General features: G+C 43.3%; 1 protein-coding gene across 2 annotated transcripts in view; it reads left to right on the top strand.

The window, feature by feature from the left end:
• The first annotated feature begins 445 nt into the window (after positions 1–445).
• Positions 446–17,288, top strand: part of LOC137425027 (guanine nucleotide-binding protein G(i) subunit alpha-1) — a 232,545-nt gene continuing 215,702 nt past the window's right edge. The window contains exon 1 of one of the 2 annotated variants that reach the window (XM_068113031.1): positions 446–773. The gene's annotated coding sequence lies outside the window, so the exon portion shown is untranslated. The remainder of the gene's footprint in view (positions 774–17,288) is intronic. The other variant, XM_068113030.1, reaches the window with a different exon arrangement.

A 17,288-nucleotide genomic window follows, 5' to 3' on the forward strand; every position in this document is an offset into this window, starting at 1 on the left:
TTTCTACAATCTATATTTAATTGACTTGTTTTAAACATATATTTCCTATTGTTTAATTCATATTAATTGTTTATTCATTACTCACATGCCGGGGCCTTGACAGAGTACTTCGCTGTTGCAGATAAAAAAAATTTTTTTTTTGCATTTTCTTAGATCTACCACACTCTATATGAACCTTAAAGGTTTAAAAAAAAAATTCAAATCAGGAAAATCGCGATGAATTGACGAGGCAATGCTACAAGTTCAAACGTACAAGTACAATGCCCCATCATTCGATCATAAGTTTTAACGTTGAGATTGAGACACGCAAATTGAAAGAACAGCTTCACGTCATACGTCTTCTTCGTGCTCCACAATGTGGCGACTGTTGACGGACGGCAGAACAACAGTGAAAGAAGGACGTACACGAGAGTGAAGCATAAACACACAAAACCGCATATGTTAGGTGTGAATGACGAATGAATCGGAGTTGCAGACACGCCTCCGGTCAACACGATCTCGGAGACGTGCCGGGCGTGGCGGCGCTTTTCTCGCTTTTCTATTCTTTTCTTTCAGCCCCAAAAAAATCCCGATCGTTTATTTTTACTTCCTTTCTCATATTCTCCTTGTCCCCGTTTGCTTCGCTTCCCTCACGACTGCCGCCGCTTGGTTGCATTTCTCATACTTGCCTATCATCCGCTTTGCTGCCGTTACTTTTTCTCTTTATCCTTGCGTTTTCCCGTTATTCTCAAGTTATTAATATTTTTCATCCAAATCGGCGTTGGTGGCTGCAGGTAAAGTACATCATTGAAAATCTTAAATGTTATGATTGCAAGAGAGATAGAGAGACGTGGAATTGAGAGAGTGAGATGTGGAGTCGAGTGAGCGACGTGGCGTCGAGAGATAGATGTGGAGTCGAATGAGCGAGACGTGGAGTCGAGAGAGATGAGTCGAGAGAGAGTGATAAGTCGAGTGAGTGACGTGGAGTCGCGTGAGCGACGTGGAGACGATAGAGAGATGTGGAATCGAGAGAGGGTGAGATGAGTTGAGTGGATGAGATGAGTCGAGAGGGTGAGATGGGTCGAGAAAGTGAGACGTGGATTTGAGAGTGAGATGAGTCGAGATAGAGTGAGATGAGTCGAGATAGAGTGAGGAGTCGAGATAGAGAGATGAGTCGAGATAGTGAGATAAGTCGAGATAGAGTGAGACGTGGAGTCGAGAGAGACGTGGAGTCGAGAGAGACGTGGAGTCGAGAGTGAGACGTGGAGTCGAGCGAGAGACGTGGAATCAATATAGTGAGATGTGGAGTCGAGAGAGAGATAGACGTGGAGTCGGGAGAGAGTGAGATGAGTCGAGTGAGCGACGTGGCGTCGAGAGATAGATGTGGAGTCGAATGAGCGAGATGCGGAGGGGAGAGAGAGATGAGTCGAGAGAGAGTGAGATGAGTCGAGAAAGTGAGATGAGTCGAGAGAGAGAGTGATTAGTCGAGAAAGAGATGAGTGGAGAGAGGATGAGATGAGTGGAGAGAGATGAGTCGAGAGAGTGAGATAAGTCGAGAGGGAGACAGATGAGTCGAGAGAGAGTGAGATGTGGGATGAGTCGAGAGAGATGGGATGAGTCGAGAGAGATGAGATATGAGTCGAGAGAGATGAGTCGAGAGAGAGTGATAAGTCGAGTGAGCGATGTGGAGTCGAGAGATAGAGAGACGTGGAATCGAGAGAGGGTGAGATAAGTCGCGAGAGAGTGAGATGAGTTGTGAGAGAGAGATAAGTCGAGGGAGTGAGATGAGTCGTGAGAGAGTAAGATGAGTCGTGAGAGAGTGAGATGAGTCGAGAGCGTGAGATAAGTCGAGTGAGCGACGTGGAGTCGAGAGATAGAGAGATGTGGAATCGAGAGATGGTGAGATGAGTTGAGTGGATGAGATGAGTCGAGAGGGTGAGATGAGTCGAGAGGGTGGATGGGTCGAGAGGGTGAGATGAGTCGAGAAAGTGAGACGTGGAGTCGAGAGAGAGATGTGGAGTCGAGAGTGTGTGACGTGGAGTCGAGAGAGTGACGTGGAGTCGAGAGAGTGAGAGATATGGAGTTGTCGAGAGAGTGATGTGGAGTCGAGAGAGTGTGAGATATGGAGTTGTCGAGAGTGACGTGGAGTCGAGAGAGTGAGAGATATGGAGTTGTCGAGAGATTGACGTGGAGTCGAGAGAGTGAGAGATATGGAGTCGAGAGAGTGAGTGAGGTGGAGTCGAGTGAGCGACTTGGAGTGGAGAGAGTGTGTAGCGTGGAGTCGAGAGTGTGAGACGTGGAGTCGAGAGTGTGTGACGTGGAGTCGAGAGAGTGACGTGGAGTCGAGAGAGTGAGAGATGTGGAGTTGTCGAGAGAGTGACATGGAGTCGAGAGAGTGAGAGATATGGAGTTGGCGAGAGAGTGATGTGGAGTCGAGAGAGTGTGAGATATGGAGTTGTCGAGAGTGACGTGGAGTCGAGAGAGTGAGGGACGTGGAGTCGAGTGAGTGACGTGGAGTCGAGTGAGTGACGTGGAGTCGAGTGAGCGACTTGGAGTGGAGAGTGTGTAGCGTGGAGTCGAGAGTGTGAGACGTGGAGTCGAGAGTGTGACGTGGAGTCGAGAGGTGTGACGTGGAGTCGAGAGGTGTGACGTGGAGTCGAGAGGTGTGACGTGGAGTCGAGAGGTGTGACGTGGAGCCGAGAGGTGTGACGTGGAGCCGAGAGCTGTGACGTGGAGCCGAGAGGTGTGACGTGGAGCCGAGAGGTGTGACGTGGAGCCGAGAGGTGTGACGTGGAGTCGAGAGGTGTGACGGAGTCGAGAGGTGTGACGGAGTCGAGAGGTGTGACGGAGTCGAGAGGTGTGACGGAGTCGAGAGGTGTGACGGAGTCGAGGGTGTGTGAGACGTTGTCGAGGGTGTGTGAGACGTTGAGTCGAGGGTGTGTGAGACGTTGAGTCGAGGGTGTGTGAGACGTTGAGTCGAGGGTGTGAGATGTTGAGTCGAGAGGGAGAGACGTTGTGTCACGAGAGACGTGGAGTCATGAGAGACGTGGAGTCGAGAGTGAGATGAGTCGAGAGAGAGACGTGGTCGCGAGAGTGAGTGACGTGGAGTCGAGAGATTGAGTGACGTGGAGTCGAGAGATTGAGTGACGTGGAGTCGAGAGATTGAGTGACGTGGAGTCGAGAGATTGAGTGACGTGGAGTCGAGAGATTGAGTGACGTGGAGTCGAGAGATTGAGTGACGTGGAGTCGAGAGATTGAGTGACGTGGAGTCGAGAGATTGAGTGACGTGGAGTCGAGAGATTGAGTGACGTGGAGTCGAGAGATTGAGTGACGTGGAGTCGAGAGATTGAGTGACGTGGAGTCGAGAGATTGAGTGACGTGGAGTCGAGAGATTGAGTGACGTGGAGTCGAGAGATTGAGTGACGTGGAGTCGAGAGATTGAGTGACGTGGAGTCGAGAGATTGAGTGACGTGGAGTCGAGAGATTGAGTGACGTGGAGTCGAGAGATTGAGTGACGTGGAGTCGAGAGATTGAGTGACGTGGAGTCGAGAGATTGAGTGACGTGGAGTCGAGAGATTGAGTGACGTGGAGTCGAGAGATTGAGTGACGTGGAGTCGAGAGATTGAGTGACGTGGAGTCGAGAGATTGAGTGACGTGGAGTCGAGAGATTGAGTGACGTGGAGTCCAGAGATTGAGTGACGTGGAGTCGAGAGATTGAGTGACGTGGAGTCGAGAGACTGAGTGACGTTGATTCGAGAGACTGTGTGACGTGGATTCGAGAGACTGTGACGTGTAGTCGAGACTGTGACGTGGAGGCGAGACTGTGACGTGGAGTCGAGACTGTGACGTGGAGTCGAGACTGTGACGTGGAGTCGAGAGTGAGTGACGTGGTGTCGAGAGAGAGTGACGTGGAGTCGAGAGTGACGTGGAGTCGAGAGTGACGTGGAGTCGAGAGAGTGACGTGGAGTCGAGAGAGAGTGACGTGGAGTCGAGAGAGAGTGACGTGGAGTCGAGAGATTGAGTGACGTGGAGTCGAGAGATTGAGTGACGTGGAGTCGAGAGATTGAGTGACGTGGAGTCGAGAGATTGAGTGACGTGGAGTCGTGAGATTGAGTGACGTTGATTCGAGAGACTGTGTGACGTGGATTCGAGAGACTGTGACGTGGATTCGAGAGACTGTGACGTGGAGGCGAGACTGTGACGTGGAGTCGAGACTGTGACGTGGAGTCGAGACTGTGACGTGGAGTCGAGACTGTGACGTGGAGTCGAGAGTGAGTGACGTGGTGTCGAGAGAGAGTGACGTGGAGTCGAGAGTGACGTGGAGTCTAGAGAGTGACGTGGAGTCGAGAGAGAGTGACGTGGAGTCGAGAGATTGAGTGACGTGGAGTCGAGAGATTGAGTGACGTGGAGTCGAGAGACTGTGTGACGTGGAGTCGAGAGACTGTGTGACGTGGAGTCGAGAGACTGTGACGTGGTCGAGAGAGGTGTGACGTGGAGTCGAGAGAGGTGTGACGTGGAGTCGAGAGGTGTGACGTGGAGTCGAGAGAGGTGAGACGTGGAGTCGAGAGAGTGAGAGATATCGCATTGTCGAGAGAGTGAGAGATGTTGAGTCGATAGAGGCAGAGAGAGAGACAGAGACGGTGACGGTGGTAGATCCGGGAGTCGAGAGATGGTGGCAAAGGGGCTGGAGGGGTCGAGAGAGATGGTGGGAGGAATGGGGGGGGGGGGGGGGAGGTGTGGAGAAAGGTGACGGGGATGGAGGGGGTTCAAGAGAGATGACGGGGGTTTGGGTTGGGGGTTGAAAGATGGTGAGAGGGTGGGAGGAAGACAAGAGGGATGGAGATCGAGAGATGGCGGAGGGCTGGTGTGCGGTCGTTGAGAGATGGCAGGAGGGCCGTGGGTAGTCAAAAGGGATGGGGAGGGGTTCGGGAGAGATGGTTGGGGGTGTGGTCGAGAGAAATGGTGGTAGAGAAAAGGGGGAGAAGTCAGGAGAGAGGTGTTGAGAAATGGTGGGAGGGGGTGGGGGGTCAAGAGACACAGAGGGAGTGATGGGAGGAGGGGCTGAGGACCCGGGAGGGGTTTGAAGAGAGCATGTGATGGCAGGTGGGAGAGAGGGCAGGAGGGGTTGAGAGTCAACACGGGATGGGTGGTGGGCGCGGAGTTGGGAGAAGTGTGGATTCAGAGTGTGTAGGATTAGCCGAGGGCAGGGGAGGAGGCGGAGAGTGGGAAAGATGGATGGTAGGTAAATAGAGAGGGGGAGAAAGCGAGGGGAGGGGAGAGGGGTTAGTTAGAGAGGAGGGGTCATGTATGTTGAGAGAGGAGAAGAGTCGGGTGGCATAGGTTGTGAGTCTGTCGAGGGGGAGAGACGTGACGTGGGTCACAGAGGGATGGGGGAGACGCGTAGCATAGGGTGGAGACAAGGAGTGTCGTTTGACAGAGGTAGACACAGGTCGTGTAGGTCGACCAATGGGTAGACACGAGTTGTGTAGGTCGAGAGAGTCTGGTGTCTCAATTCTGAGAGTGATGATGACAAAGAGGAAGAGGAGACGTTGTGGAGAGACCAGATATAATTTTAACTTTTTTATACATATACAGTCTTGTCTGGTGGCTTGAGTAAGCCCTCTGGGTAGCGGGTGAAACGATGCCTGAAACCGGATCTGCTCTTGCTTGCCTATTACAACTTCAGCAGAGTAGATCTAGCTACTTTCTTGGTTGGATGCACTTTTTACTTTTAATTATAATCCCAATCACCCCAATCTCGTGTGTGTGTGTGTGTGTGTGTGTGTGTGTGTGTGTGTGTGTGTGTGTGTGTGTGTGTGTGTGTGTGTGTGTGTGTGTGTGTGTGTGTGTGTGTGTGTGTGTGTGTGTGTGTGTGTGTGTGTGTGTGTGTGTGTGTGTGTACACATATACATGTTATTATGAGAGAGATACTGAAAAGGGGATGACATCCGCTCGGGATTAAAGGGGAATTCAAACGGTCAGACCACCTCAACGCTCATCTATCCCTTGATTTTCTCCAAAATAGATATGATGTGCCTTCTCTGATTTGCGATTTATGATGATATCATATTGCCTTTCTATGGCTGGTACGCACGGGTAAATGTGTGGTATAGATGGGGGGGGGGGGGGGGGGGGGAGGGGTCGCCACTCCTCTCCGTCTCTCTGCTGGCCGTTGGGAATTCACCCTCTGCCGCCTGTGCTGCTGGAGTCGGCTGGACTTTCATACACCAGATGTGCAAAGCCATCTGCCATTTAAACCGCCTAGCTGCAGACCGTTACCCTTGTAAGGGGGGCTGACAGGTACTACACCTTTCCCACTGGTGACCTGGGATTATGCAAGGCAGGGGCATCCATCCCCCTGAGGTATCAGAAGACACCCTCATACCAAAATGAAGGACCGTGAGGTCTTTGGGTCGATGATACGACAAATATGCAGCGTAATAAACCTCTTGTGGGATTCGAAAATCCTCTTATTCATGCTTAACCGTGATGTCACACTCAGAAGTCGGCCGCCATTTTCATATTGTCTACGGGTTACATCGTGGTGCAATTTAACTCAAACGTTGACTCATTTTAGATATTCCACAAATATGCCTAGTCGATGTGTAGTGGAAGTGGTGAGTGAGACTCAAGACGCCAATGGTCGGAAACAGGTTTTACAAAAGGTCATGACTTTATTATTAACTGGTTATTCACTTCATTCCATTACCAAATAATATCGTTTAACTCAATGGACCAGGTTAACTCTATCCGCATAGTCCTTCTTGTTCGGCTGCAGCGCCGAACTCGTGGTACGCGTTCATTCCGTCGTGCAGGGCTTCTGAGGATGAGTGCTCTCTTGGCTCAAAGTCCCTCCTGTTTATATCGGCACACTTCATTTAATCCTCTGTCCGCTGAAATCGTAATCCCTTCTCCGCTGCTTACTCAGCTCGTCTCACTGGCACCAGCTCCCTCCCCTCCTGCTGCGAGTTCCATTTACCAAACAATAGGGGGGTGCTCCAGCCTGGGGCTGTGACCAGGTGGACAAGAGATTACCATGTTCGTGCACATTCCTGACTTCATTTACGAAATCGTCTATCTGCTTCGTTACCAGCCCTAATCAATGAGTTACCATTCTCAATCAATGAGTTACATTTCCACAATTCCCTCATCTTTTTGTTTTTGTTTATATTAACCATTAATCTAAACATCAATATAAGTAAACAATCAATCACTACAAGTAAACATCAATACAAGTATAAGTAAATAATCATAACTTTGGTAATCAAATTCCCTTAGGCATACACCGTCATCCTGCAAGAATCACAAAACATTTCGTTGGTCATTGACTCCTTCCATATTGTTCAATCTATTGCATTTGCATCACAAATATATTTTCAAAACAACACTTCACCATCACCAAGATACAACAATTTCACTTCATTTTCAAGTTTTGTAAAGCATCTGCACCATCTGGCAAAAACGTTTGCCTCCACACAAATGTTGACTTTGTTTGAAAGGAAGGGCTGATCACTTGTGTTTGAATCCAGGTATGAAACATTTTCTCCTAATGTCTTCATAGCTCCTGCACTACTTCGTGTAGGATTTCGCTGTTGTGGTAACATTGCGGAGTCATAGACTGACCCTGCTCTCCTTGTAGCATTCTTGCCACTTTTTGCTGTAAACCATTGTAATTCCTGAACAAGGCCTTCACCCAGTTGTAGTCGACTTGCCTCCTCCCTCATTGTGAGTGGGCAGCAAGTATTGGTGTGACGTTGATTGGCCAGCAAGATGTGGAACAGGGATGCCGGATGCATCCACAATGATGTTGGGACCATGGTGTTCAGGTCATCCATGGTCCATACCAGGAGTGGCCCGCAGAATCGCGCACAGCTGTTGTGAAAAGGCACAGCCATTGGTTTGCAGCTCCATGCTGGCTCCCCGGAAGTTGGTGAAGTAATAACATATGTCCCCGCATTTCACAGAGGTTGCGGGTAAAATGTCGTTGTCCTGCAACTTCTGATGTGATGAATGTTCGAAGCCTTCGAACAAGGGTAAGTGATCGCCTTTCTTTCATATGTTGCAGTGTGATCCAGGCAAATGGTCACATAAATTTCCTTGGTGAAGGTAAGCATTCATCTCCAAGTTACACGGGAGAATGTCTTCATCATTCTTTGAGAAAGAGGGTGTATGCCATGATTAACTTCATTTTTAGCCACAAATTTTCTTTCTCGAACTTCTTCCCAATTCCGTTAGCACTCCCTTCAAAATGTGATCTCGTCTTATCCTTATGCTCAGTCACATCTGAATCTGCTTTCCGCACACACTGAATCAGATAGGGTACATCTTACCATGAAATCAGCGTAATCATGTCTATCTTCCGACAGTTTCACATTCAACAATTTGTTGTTTTTCCTTAACACAAAAAGTTATATTCATTTATATGCGTCACACAAATAATATTCAATCAGGTATGTATTTTATTACTAAACTAAGAATAGCATCCACAATTGCTTTCAGGTTAATATAGTTCAAAAATTAACTCATGCAGGTATTTTAGCACTACTCTAAGAAAATAAATTGTATATGATTACAATCACAAACGGGAATACCTAATTCCCAACAACAATTTTCCCAAACCAACAAAATAAGCATAATGTATTATTACCATAATTCCTCTCCACTTTTTCTTTTCCCCCTTTTTTTTTTTCTTTCCCTAACAGTGTGTCACTCGTGGTGATATGAGTTCACTGATATGTAATTGACACAACTCATAACATTGTCGTTATGTCATTATCTTAATTCTACTGTATTCATTTGCAACATCACTTGATTTAATCTTTTAATCTCAGTAATTATGTCGCCATAAAAGTCTTCCTTTTCTGGTTCCACATTTCTTTCCTCATTTGTCACTTCATGCGTTATCATCGTGTTGTTGGTTACCTTATTCAAACACACCGTCACTAAGGCTTTCAAGCAAGCCACCACTAAAACAATTGCCAATATAACTACTAAACCAACAAACAAGTCTGCTACTCCTTGTATATATTCATACCTATGACATAATTATATGTTGATGACATTCAACATTATATACCAAACTAACAAGCTTCCTAAAAGGTAAATAAAGAAAATCCCTTAATATGTAACATAAATCAGATTATTTGTCTTACCCTGATCCCCCTATCTCCCGGGGTTGAACTCAATCCCCTGATCATGAGTGTAGTTGTGATACATTTTTCACTCATGTTGTATTAATATCAGCAGGTAATTGTATGTCATGTAGGCAAATAAATGTCACTATCCCAAGTAGGAATATCACATGTTGAAAATGTAATGTTTATCAATGCAAGGGGTGTTAAAATGTAATTCAAATGACTGTAAATCACGACTATCATTTATCTGCCACTGAATGTTCTGCTGGGCTGCTAGGTGCAGCCTCATTTTCTGTGGGATCGTCCACCTTAGCCCCATGTGCTTGCTTGCAATGAGAGGCATGAATCCAACTTTCTATTTTGGGTCCATATTTGTTTCTATTCTTATCAATCTCCTATGGTTTATCATTTCGTTCCAAGATACCGCAACCAAAGGTTTTAACCAAAGCTCTACCAAACTATTTCCAATTTGAACAAAAAAAATGCCAGTGAAACAATGATTTGAAGAATTAACTTCAAGGGGTCAATAAATTTATTCTACAGCCAGATCTAATTTTCCCATCCAATAGTTTGCCTTGCCACATGTCATATTATAACACTTTAATAAACCTTCGAAAAATGTTTCCCATCTCAACAAATTTCCTTTTTACAAATAGCCATGTGTAACTTACGTATTTAACTACAATTTCCTCTCAATTTGTTTGGCCTAGTTGACCGCAAAAGTGGCTGCCAGCATGCAGTACCGTTCTTTATCTACCAAGGAAGTGCTCGTCCACACAAGACCTCTACCAAAATGTTGTTTGTAAAAACAAATCTGGGATTTCTGATTACATGGATGCACTCTCAGGACATTTTCAGGCTGCTGTTAACAATCCACTATGATAAATTAATTCCTTTACCCACAATCAAATAATTAGTACAAATTGAGGATATTATCCCTATCACATTCTTTTATAGATTCATGATGTTGGATCTAATTTTTTCCAATAATTTTCCGCTGCTGTAAGGAAGAACAATAGCTCTCATAAGTCTTAGTAATATCGTACTTAATTTACCCAGCATCGAATAATTTATTTACTATCCTTTCTCATCTGTTAACCAGTGACTTTGTTTGAACTCCAGAACTGAAAAACTCATAATAGTTCAAACCAGCAAAATTTTCTTTACTATTTTCCCATATCATCTATGCCTAAAACACATCCATACATACAGCACAATTTATATGCTGATAAAATTCAAGTTTATATATATAAAAATCCATGAGCAGAGTACTCTGGGAAGTCAGTGTAAGACCTCTCCAAAATTTGGCTAATTTTGTACTCCCACATTTTTATGAAGCTCATATCCATAAATAGCTTTGATTCTCATATAAATTCGATCACAATGGAATCCGAAGATTACTCCCAATTTTTACTATTAATGAATAGCTGCTCATAACTCAGCAAATCAAATCTTTATTCTCCATTTCCCTTGACAAAAGTGATAATTTTCATAACCAAATTATATTTCTATTTTTTTTATTTTACGAATTCTCTCGATATGCGATCCCATCCCCAAGGAACTATCTATTTTTTCAGACAAGGCACACTGTCGGTGTCAACAATCTTGTAAGATTGATACACAAAAACACTAACATTGACACACAAAATACCCACACACACATGCATTATGCGTATTTGTTTGCGTTGGAACCCTTATTTACAGATCCGGATGGGTGTCAACTTTATTTCAATTTCTCAAAATTTGTCCTTCAATTTTATAAGCGCTAATACACAAATGGACCAAAAAGTTTATTCTTAGAAAACCCCTATGACGTCACATTGACATTACCCTTTCAGTTCCCACAATAATTTATCCAAATTTGACGACCCACCCATTTGTATGTCAGTCGACCACTGACCTATCAATCGTGTGGAACAATAGTCGGAAATTCCCACCTGATCATGATGTGACTCTTGTCACTTGGTTTGCCAAAAAATTGCAAAGCAATTGTTCCAAACTTTGTAAATTTAAAATTTTGTGCCCAACATAAAAGATCCAATTTCGGCATTTGATCAATTAATTATCAATTTGCTTACAAGCAAAAGAAAAATGAATAATTCTTGCTCCGAAAACTTTTCAGACCCAAGAATCATCGACAGTTATTCATGTTTGTCCAGTAATCTAATTTGTTGAGGCCAATCGTCATTTGGGATTTGTCGCAATGAAGGCCTAATCATTGTCTGAGGTATCGGTCAGCCCTGGTACCCTTGATCTTGGTTTACCCTATGAACTTGTCTTCCTTTTGGTATACGGACATCCTCTTTTCCAATGTCCCATCCGTCCACACTTGAAACACCGGTTTCTGTCGTTGCCTGGTCTGTGCACCTGTGCACTTGTATTGCTGGGCTGCATCTCTACATCCCTGAGTTGCCACTGCAATCTCTCGTTATCTCCTGAAACACGAAAAAATTCTCTGTACCGTCCTTTTTGGGGAGACAACTGGAAATCAGATGGGACAACTGTCCCTTTCATTCCTAATTTCGAGGGCAGTTGTGCATTTGTCTCCTCCACTGTATCCTGTATCCTTTTTATTTTAAGTTCTAGATCCGTTATCCGTTCTTGCTGTTCCCGTTGGCTGGATTCACCATCCCAAAGATGGAATGCAAGCCAGTCTACCGTTAGATTCTGTCTCTTCCTGGCTTTCAATCTTTGTTCCAATCTTTCCAATCGACTTCGCTCAAATGTACCATCTCTTGGAAACTCCTCATCATGTCCCTTTGTCCACAAATACCAATTCTCGACCCGCCTTATAGCTTCGGCACCATAACGGTCGTACATATGATGTGTACAAGTACCTTTTTTGTGGAATCTCTGGTTGTCCTTGAGTATTCTTGCAGGCTCCATTTCCCATTCTGCCTTTTATCAAAGTAGCGTTGGATGTGTTGTAGTTTGTTCCTCTAAAGCTTCACTCGTACCTCCAGGAAGGATCTCTCCACCTGTTCAAACGGTGATTTCCAGAGAATCTCCCTCACCTGTGGCTTTTGCACAATCCAATCTCACAGATCAGTATTTGCAGATGAGCCAGAGGGTCAGTATGAAATGGGTGAATCCTCAGGTGTCCGCTCTGTTGAAGGGGAAATCATACAATGGTAACCGCACATATATATCTATATATAAACTCACCACCTTGCTCAATTTTCCAAGGTTGTCTTCACATTGATAATATCTCACAAAGATATTAAAGCTTCTTTCTTGAGACCGCATTTTCATCAATCAAACGATCAATATATTCAATTTAATTTATTCAATTCAATTTATCCAATTAAATTTATTCAATTAAATTCAATCAATTAGATTCAATCAATCAACAATTCAATCAATTATTCAATTTCAATTAATTCATCAATATTCATCAATAAATCAAATTAATCATTTTGGATGACTCCTTGCATAAGCCCTTTCCCCAATGATGTCAGGACAGGTCCATCCATTGACTGAGATCGAATCTCATCGGTCGTCACCTCTGGTTCATACCTCATGTCAATTGATGAATCACCGTCCTGTCCTTGGGTCATATCTTACATATTTCCCCATTTTGCCTGGTCTCCACAAATTTTCTTTGCAACCACTAAAGGCAACTCATCCTTCATTCGTGAGACAGCCAAAATGGATGGCAGATATTAAAGTTCATTGGGAAAAATATCTCATCATTTTTTTTTCCTTTTAATAGTACCCAAAATCTCTTGCCAATATAAATTTCGTAAAACTCCTGAAATAAGTGTAAAATTCCTTCAATCATGCTAAATTTTGAAACTCCATCGCTTGTAACACCCAATTTATCCCATAGGGCTTGAAAGTTCTTTCCCAAGTTCATGCAATCATTCTGCATTTGAACCCTATGATATCATTCATAATAATCATCATGATTTTATAGTCATGGTCCTATCATAATCATCTATTTAAAACGAACATTTCCTTTATCACCACAGCTATGTGGTATAATCAACAATAGAATAAAACTGTACATAGCAACAGGCTACCTCATGGCCACTTAGTATACCTATTGACAATAAGTCATAACAATATCGAATAATCATTGAACAATTAAAAAATCGCTTCCACTGCTCCAGCCGCAGCATTCGTCATTTTGTCTGCTCATCCGCGTGACCAAAACGAAATAAAGGGAGCTCAACCATTACACAGCGCTTTTAATGGCGCATGCCATAGGAACTCAACGCAATTTCGACTCGGCCAGAAAACGAGCAAATTTTGCAGGATGTTAACTGGAATTAGTCGTGAAAATATATCCAAAATACACAAAAATACACACCCACAAAAATAAACAACAAAACCCAAACAAACCCAAGGTCGACCATCTTACACAGTAAATTACATCATTTCAGCATCGTATCGATTGCTGAAATATTCCAGGGTTTATACACACCTTAAAAGAGGTATGCGTGGTGTTGCCCCCTCCCACGTTTATTCCAGGGTTTATACACACCTTAAAAGAGGTATGCGTGGTGTTGCCCCCTCCCACTTTTAATTCCTCATTAAATTCCTCATTAGATTACTCATTAAATTACTCATTAAATTACTCATTAAATTACTCATTAAATTACTCATTAAATTACTCATTAAATTACTCATTAAATTACTCATTAAATTACTTATTAAATTACTCATTAAATTACTCATTAAATTACTCATTAAATTACTCATTAAATTACTCATTAAATTACTCATTAAATTACTCATGAAATTACTCATGAAATTACTCATGAAATTACTCATTAAATTACTCATTAAATTACTCATTATCTTAACTTACATAGTTTCAGCATTGTATTGATTGCTGAAATATTCCAGGGTTTATACACACCTTAAAAGAGGTATGCGTGGTGTTGCCCCCTCCCACGTTTATTCCAGGGTTTATACACACCTTAAAAGAGGTATGCGTGGTGTTGCCCCCTCCCACTTTTAATTACTCATTACATCGTTTCAATTAAAAACATCGCTTCTACTGCTCCAGCCGCAGCATTCGTCACTTTGTCTGCTCATCCGCATGACCAAAACGAAATAAAGGGAGCTCAACCATTACACAGCGCTTTTAATGGCGCATGCCATAGGAACTCAACGCAATTTCGACTCGGCCAGCAAACGAGCAAATTTTGCAGGATGTTAACTGGAATTAGTCGTGAAAATATATCCAAAATACACAAAAATACACACCCACACAAATAAACAACATTTATTCCGTTCAACAGAACAAACATTTCCTATATCATGACATGCATGTCTTCAAAATTATATGACCAAGAGAAAAAGTAAAACTAATTAAAACTGCGGGCAGTGATAATCCGGGGACCATACCGCTCCATCCTGATTGGACGGGTGCGTGCTAGAGTCGTTAACAACGACAGTCCAGATCCGATTGTTCAAAATTTCAACTCAATCGATCGAAAAATGAACGCAGGGATGCATTTTAAAGGTGCAGTGGCACTAACTGAGTTGCCACGAATATGGCCACGAAATTGCCAATATGGCCATCACAAAATATTTTCCTTAATCAATTGGCTCATAGCATAACCAATCTGCAAGTATCTCATCCGAAGATGTATCTCTGAGGAATTTTAATTAAATAAGTCATTTATAAATCAACGAGTTAATTTATTAAATGATTAATCAATAAATCAAAATTTTCCTTGACAGCCACATCACTTGGTCAGTGTCATGTCCAAATATCAGCTTCCTTACTCAAAAGGTGCCTGAGTTAATGTAATGTAATTACTGTAATAAGATTACTGCAATTACTGTAACTAGGGCGTGCCCGTACGTGGGTGCAAAAAAACATGCGTGCAAACAACAACAACAAAAAAAAAACTTTGAAACCACGTGCCAGTAACGACCACAGAACCCCCCCCCTCTATTTACATGAAATGGTTTGGTCCATTCGCAAAGCCAAAGCGAACGGCTTGCGAGTACGGTAGAACCCCCCCCTCTATTTACATGAAATGGTTTGGTTCATTCGCAAAGCCAAAGCGAACGGCTTGCGAGTACGGTGACCATACCTTGGGAACCACTTGTCCGATTAATTTCAAACCTTGAAAAGGCACATCCTCGTGTGGATGGCACTATATTGAAAAGGCACTATATTGCCAGCAATATACCTGGCAAGTTTCAAGTATATCGGACCCGTGGTTGTCGAGAAACAGCGGTCACAGACAAACACACAGACACACACACATACACATACACACACATACACACACACATACACACACACATACACACAGAGATTACTGGAATTATAGATAGATGATTACTGTAATTACTGTAATTACCGGAACTGTAATTACTGTAATTACCTCAGGTAATTACTGTAATGTAATTACTGTAATGTAATAAGAAATGTAATTAATTAAATAAGTACTTCATTAATCGCTAATAATTAAATAACTCGTGAATTCTTATCCGATTTACTTAACATTTGAGTGTCCCCAAAACGTTGGAGCAAAACGTTGCAACAACGAAAGTGAAACGTTGTAGCGACGTTGTGGACACGTCAGCAAAACCCAACATTTGAATGTTCCCAAAACGTTGGAGCAAAACGTTGCAACAACGAAAGTGAAACGTTGTAGCGACGTTGTGGAAACGTTAGCAAAACCCAACATTTGAATGTTCCCAAAACGTTGGAGCAAAACGTTGCAACAACGAAAGTGAAACGTTGTGGCGACGTTGTGGAAACGTTAGCAAAACCTAACATTTGAATGTTCCCAAAACGTTGGAGCAAAACGTTGCAACAACGAAAGTGAAACGTTGTAGCGACGTTGTGGAAACGTTAGCAAAACCCAACATTTGAATGTTCCCAAAACGTTGGAGCAAAATGTTGCAACAACGAAAGTGAAACGTTGTGGTGACGTTGTGGAAACGTTAGCAAAACCCAACATTTGAATGTTCCCAAAACGTTGGAGCAAAACGTTGCAACAACGAAAGTGAAACGTTGTGGCGACGTTGTGGAAACGTTAGCAAAACCCAACATTTGAATGTTCCCAAAACGTTGGAGCAAAACGTTGCAACAACGAAAGTGAAACGTTGTAGCGACGTTGTGGAAACGTTAGCAAAACCCAACATTTGAATGTTCCCAAAACGTTGGAGCAAAACGTTGCAACAACGAAAGTGAAACGTTGTGGTGACGTTGTGGAAACGTTAGCAAAACCCAACATTTGAATGTTCCCAAAACGTTGGAGCAAAACGTTGCAACAACGAAAGTGAAACGTTGTGGCGACGTTGTGGAAACGTTAGCAAAACCCAACATTTGAATGTTCCCAAAACGTTGGAGCAAAACGTTGCAACAACGAAAGTGAAACGTTGTAGCGACGTTGTGGAAACGTTAGCAAAACCCAACATTTGAATGTTCCCAAAACGTTGGAGCAAAACGTTGCAACAACGAAAGTGAAACGTTGGGGCGACGTTGTGGAAACGTTAGCAAAACCCAACTTTGAATGTTCCCAAAATGTTCCAACAACAAATGATCACAAGTAATTATCACATTGCAATGACCTCTAAACATTCCTAAACCAATAAGCTAGTCTGGCGATGCCAAATACCCCACACCCCTGTCATCCCAGAAGTCACTGTTTGCCACAACCATTATTTGGAAGTCTTTTGCTGTCAAAACTCAATTTCTCTGCTGTCAAAGGCCCAAAACCCGGCCTCTGTGACTTCTCCGCCAATTGTCACTTTCTCTTGACAAAAACAAACATCTTCTATATTTATCCCATTAAAATCCCATTAAAATCCCATATCTTGTCACCCTTTGCATTGTTGAAAGCAATTAATTCCATAACTCAATATTACCTCACATCGTTACATCCTTACATCCTTACATCCTTACACCCACTTTTGTCCACAAATCTTTTTAGAAGTGAAACAAAATTTGTCTGTACTTTGTCTCATAGAATCCACAGTACCAGCATCGCAACCTCCCATCTGTCTATACCTTGTCACAACTCCAATTCATTCTTCAAGGCACAACCCAGAGTGATTTGAGAACTATACCCAGAGTTCTATACAATACCCAGTTTCAGAGAGTAAACAATTATATACTTTTTCATTATTTTTCCATTTAACTTGTTCAAAGAACGTTCATTTCGCAAAATCGAACCAACCACAACCTTCGCCATTAATATC

The sequence above is a fragment of the Myxine glutinosa genome, chromosome 4 (genome assembly GCF_964187855.1).
Source record: "Myxine glutinosa chromosome 4, kmMyxGlut1.1, whole genome shotgun sequence".
Taxonomy (NCBI): domain Eukaryota; kingdom Metazoa; phylum Chordata; class Myxini; order Myxiniformes; family Myxinidae; genus Myxine; species Myxine glutinosa.